Raw genomic sequence first — 10,943 nt, forward strand, 5'->3', positions numbered from 1 at the left:
AAAGGGGGGTATGATCTGCATTCCCAGTCTGAGACAAAATGAAGTTCTTTTGCTGCCGGAGCCGTATAACAAAACTGAAAATCCACCACCTTGTCCTTGTATGCTGAGGGTAAGCGCTGGCACAACATTGTCCTTCTCAGGGTAAGCCCATGGCATCGCATGAAGCGCGTCGTCCATCCGGAATTTGCCTTGAAATCTTTTGCTTCAATGCCCTGCGCTCGGGCAATTCTGCTTGTCTCAGTCTGCACTGTTTCAAGGGACACGGCATAACAGTCCTGACGGAGGTGCTATATATGCTGAACGAGTTGCTTCTCCATTTGCGGATACTTTCAAGGCTGCACACCGTGGAAGGCACGTCGTGTCTTGTTGGTGGCCTGAAGTTTTTCTTGCTCATCTGCCACATTTCCTTAAGATGATTGGTAGCCTGTGGTGTCCAGGGCTGCATGTAATATATTATGTTTTTCTTGAGGTACCGATACCATTTAACAGCGGTCTCGCTCTCTTCTTCTGGTAGTGGCAGCATGAGAATGTTAGTTTGTGGCATCGGCCAGTAGGGAGCGTGGAACCTAGACTTGGTCCATCCTCTCTTGTAGCAAGTATTCATGTGTTGATGTTCTTGGCACCTCAGACGTTCCAGAGCATCATAATCAACTGACAGCAGATGCTTGACCATAATGACAGTATTTGGCATAGTATCGTTTTCTACCTGTCAATCCGCCTTTTGCGCGAGTTTTCTGCGCATGCGCGAAGCCCCAGCGGCGACTGATGAAAACACACTGAGAGGCGTCGACGGCGCTTCTCGTCGCCGCACTCATAGCCAACGCATGGGGGCTGGAGGCGCGGTACATTCACAGCCTCGGTAAAACGATGCCAACCACCTGTGCCGCTTACGGCTGCCACTCTCGAGGCGTGCCGGGATGCAAGACGCGTTTTGTTAGGTTTCCTTCGGCGAGCCGCGACCTGCAACGGCGTGAAGCTTGGATTAGGGCAACCAAGCGTCAAGACGTGAATGGGCGACCTTGGCAGCCGACTGCGTGCTCTCGACTGTGCGAAAAACACTTCGTTACAGGTATGTATGCATCTAAAGGAAATGTGCATGATGAAAAGTATCTACCGGAGTTTGCACCAAGCCTGTAACCCACCAGTGATAGCCGCAATGAGCATTTGTTCGGCGCGTCTGATGGCGATGTATTTTGTCGTTTGTTTTATTTATGTGCGAAGGGGCCGGGTAGCGCAGATATCACAGGTGGCTGTGTGCGCTAGACCGTAATATTTAGCATGTTTTATCGCGGCTGCCGCCTGACTAAAAAGAAGAAAAAAAAGGGTGTTTGTTGTGATGCACCGCCGTTAGCGAGCCGAGTGGTTGAGCTGGTCATGAGGCTCGCGAACGGCAGTGCATTAAAACGGCGTATTTTTTTTTTTCTTGTTAGTGAGGTGGCAGTCACGATAAAACATGCTAAATATTACGGCCTAGCGCACACAGCCGCCTGTGATATCTAAGCTACCTAGCCCTTTCGCACATAAAGATAAGAAGGGACAAAATACATCGCCTTCAGGCCCCGGTGCAACTGAAGCAATCACGCACCGAAGAAATCCTCATTGCAGCTATCACTGGTGCGCTACAGCCTGGGAGAAAACTCCATAGGTACTTTTCATCATGCCTATTTCGCTTAGATGCATACATACCTGTATGTTTTTGCTGCTCGGAGCATATGACGCACTTGACACTTGCACGACGCACAGTATTTTTTTTTTTTTTAATTAAAGGCTCGCCTTCGTGCACGCCAAAGCATCCGGACTTTGTTCCTTTAATGTACGCAATCAGATGCACTTCGTTAGGGAGCTTGATAATCGTCGTCTTCGTCCAACCGTTTGCAACGGCAAGGAAACCGCCCGGCACAATAAATGAGTCTCCTGGAGGGTTCATGCTCGTTCATTTGCAGAGTGGATCGCTCTGGACGTAGAACAGGGTTCGTTCCTGACCGAGATGCGCATCCGATATGTAGGAGATTCACATGTGTCACCAAGTTGTTGATTCCGCAGAAATCGCGGCGGAGGCCGAAATGAACGTTGGAGATCCTTTCACAACAGAATGACCGTTCTCTGCGCACCGAGAACCTTTTCACCACTGTGACCACATCCGTTCTGACTCCTGAGGCCATAAACCGGCTACAGCTCTGAATCATCCATTGCCAGAAAAATGCAGCGCGTTTCCTGCAGGTGTGCATTCCGGCCGGGACAATGCCCTTTTCACGGGGTGTGTATATGTGACTCTCTGCCGATCTTCGTGGATGAAATCCTATAGCTGCACGGTTGTAGATTACGCGAGGAGGAAGCGACGCCCATTGCACCATGCCGGCGCTGCGGTGACAGCATTGTGCTCGGTAACTCAAGACACCCCGCGCATATGCGCCGCTCAAAGTCACAGGAGACGATTCCACCTAGCTCCGCAGCATCAACAAACCCCTGGCTGCTTTGCCCTTTGAGATCCCTCTCTCTCTCTCTCTGCCCCCACGCTCTCCTGTCTGCCGAAAACCTGCACGCTGAGAGCGTCTCATTCTGTCACGTCGAACACGGCCCGCGCTACACGCTCTTACAATACGAAGATAGTATATGTGTACGTGCGTTATGAGTGGATTGTGAAAACGCTCTACCTTCCTCCATACTGCGTGAACATGATATGCTGCAATCACTGTCACTACTTTCCGCTCCGAGGCTAAAAAAGGGGGGAAGCTTTCGCTTTCTACCAGCGTTGGCGTGGCCATTTCGTATGGTGCGCTCTCGCGTCGTCTGCTACACTGCCGCTCAATGTGTTTCCCGCCCGCTCCCGCATGATGGCGCCACACCCTCGCGCAAAAGGCGGATTCGGAGCTTGATTGAACCATAGAAGCAGATGGGCATGGGGACTATCCCTATGCTGGAACTCAATCCTTTTGAAACTTTCTATTACGAGAATTTTGCAATACTTTCATTACTGCTCGCAACGTATGCTCAAAGTATATAGCACACATCGCAGGGTCTTAGTTGATTAGCATTGCAGCGAACTGTTGATCCATCTCCTTTTCGGCAATTTCCAATTCTTGTGGTCTAACCTGCAACGTCTTCAGAAAAGCTAGGAGCCTATGCCAATGTACTTAGGTGCAGAAAGTGTGAGGAAGATGGTCGGTTTTCCAAGTTGTCTCATCATAGCAAAGAGCTCACTCTTCCTCTTATGCCAGTACTGAATGCTATTTGGTACTCCCTCCATAAAGCCCCAACCTTGTTCAGTTATCTGCCTAACCTTGTTTGAGTTCTCCACATCTTGTCTGGTCAAACTCCAAGTTTCAGTGTTGTTGAGTTTCATCATCGTCATCTGAGAGGAAACCCGGTATCGCAACACTTTCATAGTTACCGTATTTACTCGCGTATAACCCACCCCTGCATATAAACCGCACCCCTAACTTTGAACCCCTTGAAATAAAAAAACATATCCTCGCATATAACCCGCATACTTACCTGAAAAAATGAGGACAAGGAAGTTACAACTGAGCAAACAGTCACCATTTTAGTTTTCAAAACAAATAGATTTGAAAATGACTGCCGCAACGTTGTCAGTGCTGTCGTTCAATTGTCAATCGTCGATGGGGATGCAGACTCTGCACGGCAGGCCGCGCGTTGCCGTGAAGCCGACCTGCCGAACCCCCCTTCTCCGGAATATTCACAGGCACAAAGAACCATTGAACTTGATTGGCTATAATGAAACAAAAGATCATCAATGGCTCATGCAGCTAATTCAAACCCAAACTTTCTCACAACGTATTACCCACACCCCCACTCTTTAACACATTTTTTTAATTTTTGGTGCGGGTTATATGCGAGTAAATACGGTATATAGAGAACATGTAATGGCAAGACACCTCGTCTATCTCTATGCCGTATCTCACTGGAAGCTATTGTGAAGGGCGTTGGTCTAGCTCCGGGTGCTGTACAGGGAATGACAGTTCTTCGGCATGACTATCATGTAGCATGCTCAGTGGCCTCTTGCCCTCTCCCGGAGCAATTGCCAAGACCGCTTGTTCATCGTACACCTGAGTATGTTGATCGAACATTAAGGCTGTGGCAACGTTCATTGGGTCCGACAAATCTATAAGGTCCGAGCACTTTTCCACATTTTCCTCTGTGTCCGGGAGAACAGTCTCATCGCAGACTTGCTGTAGCCTCCCCTTGTCTATACAAATAGTGTTCTTATAGAGGCAATTCTCTGAGCACTTACACCCACGGAGCAAGGATTTCTTGCAACACTACGTTAGACAAGTAGATTGTCTTGGTAAGTTAACCACATTGACTTGTCTTGTTTGATACCGATACTTCATGGTAACTGCCTCAACATTTTATGAGTGTCAGCAACAGACTCTTCATGCCAAACTGGCCGTTAGCTCTTTTTACAGAAACGAAAACAAGGTGGAGAGAAAGGAGAAGAGGGGAAAAAAAGATGAATGGAATGTACCAATGAAGTGGGAGAGAAAAGAGGAGCCATCACCAATGCAGTCACCAAAAAAATCCCCCCCCCCCCCCCCCCTTCCCCAGAGAAAAAAAATTTATATACTCTACTTGTTTACACACGAGGTGAAAGCCACCAGCCATTTGCTGGCCAGGGTCCACTTGGGGTGAAGGTCCAGGCTCTCAAATATTCATAAAGGTCAGCCATGAAACGGACGGTTTTGGAAAACGGGCAGTGGTTTGCTTCTTGTCACAGCACCTTTTTGAGGTAGTCATTCCATGCTTGCTGTGATGGCAGAAACGGGGGACAGAGAGCAGTCCGGGGCCCGGAAATTAATGATGCAGTCCTGACATTTAGTGGAATTTACATTTAGTGACATTTAGCATGTCCCATGACTCTAACCAAGTGGCCGGCAGTCATTGCGAGCTTAAGTAATTGCCTGCATGTATTGTTGAGGAAAACCCTCAGACTTGATGGCAGGTTGGGACCTGATGATGCTTATTCTGTGTAATGCTAAGCAGAGGGTTTCAATTCTGAATCCATCTCGTGAAGGCACAGCACCCAGCAGTTGGCAATATGGAGTGTGGTTTCTACGTAGGCATAGGCCACCAACCACCGCAGGTTCGAGCGTCGTGCTAGCCAAAGCCTCGATTAGCTGTCACCACGCACACACTAAAGCACCGCAGCGCGCACTCAACCTCCGCAGGGAGGAGAGCGTTTTGCTGCAAAAACACAAGCCTCCTAGTTCACACAGGAGACGTTTATTCAACGCCGTCCTCGAGTGGTACACAAACACAAGGCTCCCCTGCGCACACATAGTGACAAAGAATGCGCGCCGCAAGCACGCAAGGGCGGGCTGTGATCTCTCTCTCTTGCGGTGACCAAAGGGTTCCTTTGAGAGAGAGTGGGCAGCCACCGCAAGGTACATATGTTGCGAATCGTTGGATCACGATTGATAGGCTCGGGCTGCGCTCTCAGGTACGACCCGGAGCAGGCGAACTCAAATACACACTGGTCTGCGCGGACAAAGGCTGGCAGACAAGAACAGTAGCATACGCATGTCGCAGAGGGATCTCTCCCTGGGCCCCGCTCGAACGGTCACGTGAGCTTGGCCGTGGAAGCGGTGCCGTGTTCCCGCCAAAAGGCGCCAATGAGATAAGCCATTGGGATACAGGGGCAATGCTGTGGTCGAACGACAGTGACAAGTCGTCTGGACATCTCTTCCACCGCCTAAGATGAGAGAAAGGGAAAGAGAACAACAGGAAAGTGGGCGGCGGCTGTGCTAAGGGCAGCCGCGGCAAGCTCGAATCCCACATCCTCCACTCCTTAATTGCCCTCCTACCCATCAGCGGAAGCTCGGCGGGTCCCCATGCATGCATATAAAAAAAATAAAAAAAGGAATACATCCACACACACTACGCCTCAGTTTCAGCCCAGAACAACTTTATCCAATTAAATATTATGCCTACATTTGCGAAAACTATGCGGAAGGACTTGATAAGAAAACAACTAAACGAGGACGGAAACAACGGACGATGGCACACTAACAGAAACACAAATTCCAAGCGAACGCACCCACCCTTAGTTCTCACAAGATGTCTCCCAGTTCAAATACGAGCTCATCTGTGCTGCTTGAAGAACTCGATGCCGCGGTTGGAGCACGCGGTCCTGGTGTCGCCACTCCAGCATTCGATGCCGGCGTTACAGCACCCTACATTGCCGCAAATATTGAAATGGTCTCTGCACTCCTGCGGCAGAGCTCCGCCAGTTCCTCGTCCCGCAGCCCTTCCGCCGCCGGCAGCAGCACCCGGCCGTTATTCCTGGAAAGGTTCTCTCTCCTTTCAATTTCTTCCCGGTGGACTTGTCTATTATAATGCACCGGGAACTATACAGCCACCCGGCACACGTGGCAGAATCGGAGTCCTTCGGGCTCTGGCAGCTGTGCTCCCACCGCCGCTCTGTCGTGTTCCCATGGAAAATCAACGGTACTTTGTGGGGGGGGGGGCACTTCACCCTTCACTCGCTGCTGATTCTTGTACGGCGCATCGCTGAAGAACGACAGCGGAGGCACCTGGCCCTCTTGGCTCGTTCACGTCGCCACATGGCGTGTTTCCCGCCTCTGGGACTTCCGGGCAGGAAGAACCGCTCTGGCCGGCAGCATCGGACGTCCCTGGCGACGGTGATGCATCCTTGGCCTTCTGCTGGACGCGGTTCCAGCGTGAATCTTCTGCTTAAACATTCGGCCCGTTGTTCTTCCGTGTTGGTGCCATGCCGATCGTGGATAAATGTTCCTCGTCTTCGGACGCAGCGCTCTGACGACACGACTGTCGCTGCCCTTTGGCGGCGCACCGGTGTCCAACACGCGGAAAGGGTTTTGTTTCCTCACACGCCACTCACAGCACACATGGCACTTTCTACCGGCTCTGCCTTTCGTCTTGGGTGAGCACCCGCGCCGCCCCACGCGCTCACACACAGACACACACAAACGAGAAGCCGGCCTGGGCGACGCCTTGGGTCAAAGGCAGCCTCGTTCATGCTCCTCGTCCGCAAGCGACCCCAACTCTCCCCTCTGACAATCGAAAACAGCCGTGAGATAAGACTGCCTGATGAGCAACCCTCGGATGCTCCTGCGGAAGGCCCCATGTTGGGCGCCAGTTGTGGTTCCTATGTTGGCATAGGCCACCAACCACCGCGTTTTCGAGCATTGCGCGAGCCAAAGCTCTGATCAGCTGTCACCACGCGCACACTGAAAACTTCTCACTCTCTTCTTGTACTCAGCATAAAGGGTAAATAGGCAGGGCGACAGTATGCAGCCTTGTCTCACTCCTTTCTCAATCGGAAACCATGCTATTGTGACTGGTCATAGGGTTTTCTTGGTAGGAAATACTGGAGTGGGTTGCCATTACCTTCTCCAGTGAATCACATTTTGTCAGAACTCTCTGCCATGACCTGTCTATCTTGGCTAGCCCTACACAGCAGAGCTCACGACTTCGAGTTTCGCAAGCCCCTCCGCCACGACAAGGCAGTGATCCAGGAAGCAATACATAAATACAAAACAAAGCATGTCATATCTACCAGTGCAATGTTTCCTTTATGATAAGAGCACCTCGTCATCCATCGCTAAAGCAAATACATAAATGCAAGACAGCTTTCTCTTAATGTAAACGGCGCAAACTGCAAGAGAAAAGAAAAGAAGGGACACAATCTTCACCCCAGACTGTGGCGTTGTCAGCCCATGCCCAGCACCATACACCCACTTCATTTTCCCGCTCCTGCCTCCCCGTGTGTTCATGTAACACGACAAACTTCCTCCTGGCAAAGTCAATCGAGTCACACATCCAGGGGGCAAACAGCCAGTTTTTTCTTTTTATTCGAGGAGTTTGCCATCAGGCATTGTGAAAAGGGAGCGGCGAGCTTCCGTAAGCACATTCAAGGTCCCACCGCAGGTCTACTTTCCGTAGGTAGCACTGTCTCACGGATGCCGTTGCTGGGCAGGTCCACAATAGATGCTTTGCATCACATAGTTCCGGCGAAGCACCACAATGTGGGCACTTTTCAGTCACTTGTTAGCATTGGTCACGCCACTGATGGCGCACAGAAGGGGTCAGAGCCGCTCCTGCCCGAATCCGGCCTCCAGCACTACGACCACAATTGTGTCTGAATGATCTTTGGTTTCAAAATCACACTCTTGGTTCACTACAGGTGGTCTGTTTAGTGTCGTTCCAAGTTTTTCCATTACGGATCTTATGATTAACATTGGCAGTGGAAAACCACTGATGTGCTTCAAGTGCCACTCTTTACCACCAGTGGATACGTTTTTTGTCACCTCCGTGAAGCCACTGCAGTCCACCCTTTCACCGTACAAAGCCTTCTTGTTTTCAGTGCTGTTTTGCACTCTCCGATTTGTGCACAAGGGGATCAACTTCCTTAGAGATGACACCATATCTGACGATACTTCCAGCAGCCCGTTCACACTGCAGTAATCCAGCCTAATGGAGAGACAAGCCCCCACGTCAGCCCAGCGAGCAGCAATGTGTTGCCATTGAACCAAGTTGTTAGGCTCGGCTCGTGTCAAGGGTTCACCAAAGATATACGGGGTGCAATCAACTCCAATGTCCTTGTCAACCTCACCTCTTAAAGTCAGCCTTGCTGCACACCACCAAGAATACGGAACACAGGTATCTCTCCAGCTGCGGCCAGCCAGACCTAGCATATGACTTCACAGTCCCAAACCCTTCACGCATCGTCCCCAATGGGGCTTCTTCTTTTCTTGTCCCTTGTAGTTTGCGCTGTTTACATTATGAACATCTACTGACTTGCCCAATTTAATGTTCAGCATGTCATAAATGCAAAATAGTCAGCGTGTCATATCTAACTGTACATTTCCTTTACGAGCACCTATTCTTCAGTTTTAAAGGTCAAATTCGGCGATTTTTTTATGCTCACAGATATCGAGATTTGCATCAGACGTTCTTCTCAATGTCAAGATTCCATAATCCAAAAAGCACAGCTGAGGATGCTTTAGTTTCCCTGCTAAGGAATTTTAAAGAAAGTTGGCTGTGGTTTTCCTTATAAAAATGGAAACATCCTTTGAATTCAGTGCAAACCCAAAAAAGTCAAAAGGAAGCACCTTCCTCTGAACTGAGAATTGGCTACTGACTTTGAATTCACAGTGAATAAACTTCCTCTGACCGTCCTGTAAATTTCCTTTGAGCTCCCACTGAACAGAAAGTTGTCAGTTTGAGTTGAGTTCACAGGCAGTGGCCAATTTTCGGTTCGAAGGAAGTTCGTAGGAACAATGCCTATAAATTATTTGGTGGATGTTCAAAGGTGGTATGTGCAGACTGAAGCATTCGTTTGTATGAGCTTGTATTTCTTAGAATAGATGTACTTCCTTTGTTTAGGCCTTGTACTTAGGCTTGCTTTTGAAGACCCTGCGATAAAAATCGCATCACTACCCACAATCCCATCAGTGCACACATACGCAACTAACTTGAAAAATATGTGGTTCTTACTCCTTTTGTACAACTGTCATCTATGTTCTGAACTGCCTTCGCGAGCCATTCAGAAAACAAATTTGTCACTTCTGGGGCTCAAAAACCATTTATTCACTTCTGCCCGCGTGCTAGCATGGTGGACAAGGCTCCAGTGATTTCACGGGCCGGCACGTCATACTGTGAGCATGTGTAGGCTGAAAAAAATACATATACATCAGAAACCTTTCTGTAGAAAGATAGGTGCTAGCATTTTGCAACTTTTATAAATTAAATCTGAAGAGCATGGGCAGTGCAAATGGGAGCATTGTGCGCAGTGCTGCAGATATGCGCAGTCATTATATTGTTGGCAAGAAATAAAAAAAACACAGCTGGGTTAACTATATATCTGACTCCTCATGCACCACATTGCTGAAGCTCCATTGGACTTACAGATCACGGCATCCAGTTTTGTCTTGTCTAGTGGAGGCTGCCCTTTTCTGGCATTACACACACGCCCGTATAAGGAGCTGCCTTCCAACTCCTCAGGCGTGAATACTGCTCGGGCCAAATTTCGTGCGAATTTTGTGCCATGGTTGACAGCACTGTGCTTGATGCGGTCAAGCAGCTGTTGGCTCAGCTTAACCCCATCTCCAATGGGTACCTGCAAATGCAAAACAAAAAATCAAGTAATAACATTGCTATCTTAATGTGCAACAATATTCCTTCGCATGCAGATTAAAAAAAAAAATGGAGCTTTGCAGAGCAAAAATAAATAAAAGCCATCAGCTTCAACTGACTCAATCCAGCCTCACAACTCATAATTAGGGTGTTTTGTTTTTGGGTAAAACCAAATTTCACTTTATGTTTGCACCCCGAACTTCTTAATAGTCAGATTAAACTAAAACGCAAAAATGTAGCTTGAAGGTCTGCTTTTTCAGTGCATAAATATGAACTGAGTGGTTTATTAATTGAATGTGGATAGCATCTCTTAATGTTAACTTTCTGTAGTGCAGCTTCACTAGAGCACAAGCTTGAAAAGATGTTCAGTGGGAACACAAGTACTGGCTTACGTGGCCTCTTTCTGGTATCGTGTAATGTAGCTCTGCCCATAACACTCTGTTAATATATTATTGTGTGGTTAAAATGACTAATGTTTCAGTAGCATACAAATAAAGGCACAGGGGCCTAATATGCTGAAGTACTACACAAGACTATTGCAATATGTGCAACGTAACTGCATAATGAATTGCGATAAATGAAATGCCGTGCCGATTGGGTTTACAAGATACAGCCTGTTTTCTCTCTTTTTCTCTTTTGTCAGCGAACTCTTGTCCTCAAAGTGAAGATTGTTGCGCAACTAAAGAAATTTGTTACGTGTCATCGCCCTTGTCATGGTGTCAACGCTTATCATGCGTGACCAATAGAGCCGAACTCTCGGTAACTTCAGGATTCCCATCAAGATGTGCATTCCAGCGAAAGCTTTCAAT

This window comes from Amblyomma maculatum, chromosome 5 (genome assembly GCF_055883805.1).
Source record: "Amblyomma maculatum isolate TAMU_Amacu chromosome 5, ASM5588380v1, whole genome shotgun sequence".
In the NCBI taxonomy this organism is placed as follows: domain Eukaryota; kingdom Metazoa; phylum Arthropoda; class Arachnida; order Ixodida; family Ixodidae; genus Amblyomma; species Amblyomma maculatum.